Below are 3,631 nucleotides of genomic sequence, written 5' to 3'. Positions count from 1 at the left end.
TTGTATTTTTCTTTTTCCCAAAATATAAAAAATTCGACCCAGCCCTCTGATTTTACAAGATTCCTCTAAACACACCAAACGAATATTAATTATTGTATTTTTTGTGACATGTTATTTGCCTAACGTATTATTTGGAATCAATAATTTTTTTTAGCTTAAGTTGGAACCAAGTGACTTAGTTTCAAAGTTATTTCACCGCTTCAAAAAATTTAATAGGAAGAGCCGACGTGTACATTATTTTGAACACTTATTTTTATTGAAATTTTGAAAATAGTCGTTCTCGTCCAAATAATTATTTGGTATGGATGAAGTAAAAAATAACAGCTGCGCTAACTTTTTATAGTAACAAGAAATTGTGGCTAATGAAGGTGATAAAATTATCATCTTCCTACAGTTTGTACTGGATTTATAATTATTCTCGTTCAGTAACTAAGTTAAAAATAAAAATCCGTAAAAGGAACTTTTTTTTTAATAATAATTTGTTACGGTTTACCTCTGTTCTGTTCTGTTTTCCCTCGTAGTTGGTGTTTTTTTTCCAGACTACTTTTATCATTTTTATGAAACTAGGATCCAACATTGGATGTACACATGTAACAAAGATTTTTTTTAATGCAAAAAACGTAAATTTAATTTTTATTTGGCACAAGAAATGTGTGAACACTGTTGCCATATTGTCAAAATGTTTGAACTGAATAGTTTGCAGACTTTTTCAATTCACAATATTTTTTGAGTTTGATTAGATGGTGTTTAAGGGAAGTGAAAAGTTTTTGCGTGATAAGAAATGTTATCGCAAGACAAATATGAGTTTATTGTATGATCAAATTGTATATTCGACGATAGTAGTATATGTTCCGGATAATGTGTAAACTTTACAAAATTGTTGGCTAGTTTGTAAACTTTCCGCTATTTTAGTTGAAACTTCGTTTTCTATTAAAACATCCAACCGCTTGGCTAGTTCACAAATTAAGCAGCAGTTTACAAACTGGCAAAATTTACACATTAGCCGCAAATATGATAAACCCTAAATAATTACACAACCCAAATAATTATAAAGTGCTACTATTTATTTAAAAAATCATTAGAGCGACCTATGACCATACAAATTTAATTGTAAAATTGAAAAACTAGTAATTTGAGAAATCTGGGGTTGGGCTACAGTTTGTACAAAACTAATAAATTTATTGCAGATAAAATTTTGTATAATGTTCATGGGAATTTTACAACAAAAAACGAAAAAAAAAACTAGTAATTTGAGAAATCCGGGGTTGGGCTACAGTTTGTACAAAACTAATAAATTTATTAGAGATAAACACAATTTAAAATTAAATTTTAGACATTTTCTGCAGTGATTTTAGTAACATTTTTGAAACTGATTCACAGGATACATTTTTGTACTGTGCTGAAGGGGATAAAGTTTTTTAAAATGTGGTCACTGCTTTATTTAATTCAGAAAATAATTTTGAAACCTAAAAAAAAATTATTTCCCATCAACAATAAGTGTTAAAAGGAAAGTAAAATTCTTTTGGCCATGAAGTATAGACTCTTAGGAATAAAGAATGATTCTTATTGTTGATGTGAACAAGAATTTAAAATTTTCAGTTTTCAGATTTTTTTCTGAATTAAAGAAAGCAGTGACTGCATTTTAAAAGAGATTTCTCCCCTTGAGCCCGAGTAGAAGAATGTATCCTGTAAAATAGTTTCGAAAATGTTACTTAAAACGGCAAAAATCACTGCAGAAAATAGCTAAAATTTAGCTCTTTTGTCTCCTTATTCATGGTCTTCATGGTATTTTTTAGGCAACTAGCTCAACTTTCTTAAATCTTTATGGTAAAACGTATCAGAGTTTTATTATTTTTTGTTTATTTCTATTTCGTATTCGATTCTAGAGGTATCGTTCTCACTAACTGTTGAATGTGTGAACCACATCACTTTGTCCACTGATATATTTTTTTTAACTTATATTAAAAGATTTCACACGAATGAATTAATTTGTAAACTAGCCAGAGCATATTTCTTAAAGTTTTCACAAAGGATATTTCTTTATTTATTTATTTTATTATTTGTTTTTGGTGAGTGAAATTCGTTTATGTATCAATTGAGATGAACAGTTTGTTCAAAGCAAGGAAATCATTTCCAGATGATTCCCATTTCGTTTAATTATCATTATTCACATTTTTCATTTTATAATGTTATAAAAACATGTTGAAACTCCAAAAAATATTTTTTAATTGAATATAATAAGTTTAATAGTAATAAAATAAACCAATAACTATAATCAAATATTGGGATTAAATTTATAACACTCATCGTTTGTTTTTTCAGGATGTAATGTGCGTATGTTTGCAGAATAAATCCAAACTGTATCAGTTCTAATAAATAAACGCAGTTTATACAGAATGTTCGTTCTAAACCGCACAGAGGGAATAAAAGTTTTGTGGACATGTTTTTAGATGAATTTCACTACTAGAACTGCCATTACCTATACCTTTAATGTGGGGTTTAGATGGAACACTCTGTATATCTTTAGGACGCATTTACATGGCGGTTTACATGGTGGATTTTGATGCGCTTCTGTTAAAATGCCAAAAATTTGCGTAAGCAACCATTGATATTTCTTATTATTAAGGACTGTTGTCATTATCATAGTTCGTTCACTCAGTTTTTTTTATTACTCAGTCAAATTAGACAAAAATAAGGCGATCGGTGGAAAAAATTCCTAGAGAGATGGAATTTTTTTTAAAAGTTTCCTTTAGACTTGGGTATCAAAAGTCCCCGCTAAAGCTGTCTTTTATGTTTTTTTGCTTATATCTCGGAAATGGTTACCTCTATCAATTTTTATCTTCTTACCAAAATTTAAATTGATGAAATTTCCTACAAAATGGTCCTAGCCTTATTGTTGTAGGACCAACCATAAGCGAGCTACCAGCTTCTGAAGTTTGGTGTCTACATGACACTGTGTAACTAAACATTAGTATTCGGAAGTAAAATTACCGTTGGGGGCGCCACTGAGCTAGGTCGAAAACAGTAACCATAAATGGCGGGAAAATGTTTATTCGGATGTTTTGAGCGTTGTACGAATTTTGGGGCTTCACAATTATTACATTGCCTATGCGGAATGATTATTGCATCTTTGATGCAACAAACTTATGTTGACAAATGAGAGATGACGAGGAAAACACGAATAACGAATGACTGTTTGGTTCACTTTCTTTATTGGAAAATTATTACAAAGACATTGAAAAGCCTACCTTTTGGCATAATTTACGTTTAAATGTGTCAGCAGTTGATAATCTTTATTGTAGTTTTGTAGATTTACCGCAGCATTTCATGATTTTTTCAGTGGAAAATTCTAACCTAAAATTCATAACACTTCACTAATTTATTGGTTTCTTGAGCCAAACTTTGTGTTCGCTGTGATCCATTACTTATAATCTTTAATTAGACAGCTGTTTGATAACACTTCGTAATCAAAATTTTAATATTTTTCACTTTTTATCCACTTTCAAGTTCCAACAATAAACACTTCATACCACGAAAAAGTACAGAACCAAGTCAAAGCTAGTATTTACCACCACGTACTTTTAAAGTAATTCTTTCTATTGTAAGTAATTAACACTATACACGCAAAATT

The sequence above is a fragment of the Tribolium castaneum genome, chromosome 1 (genome assembly GCF_031307605.1).
Source record: "Tribolium castaneum strain GA2 chromosome 1, icTriCast1.1, whole genome shotgun sequence".
In the NCBI taxonomy this organism is placed as follows: domain Eukaryota; kingdom Metazoa; phylum Arthropoda; class Insecta; order Coleoptera; family Tenebrionidae; genus Tribolium; species Tribolium castaneum.
This window is presented reverse-complemented; position numbering follows the sequence as displayed.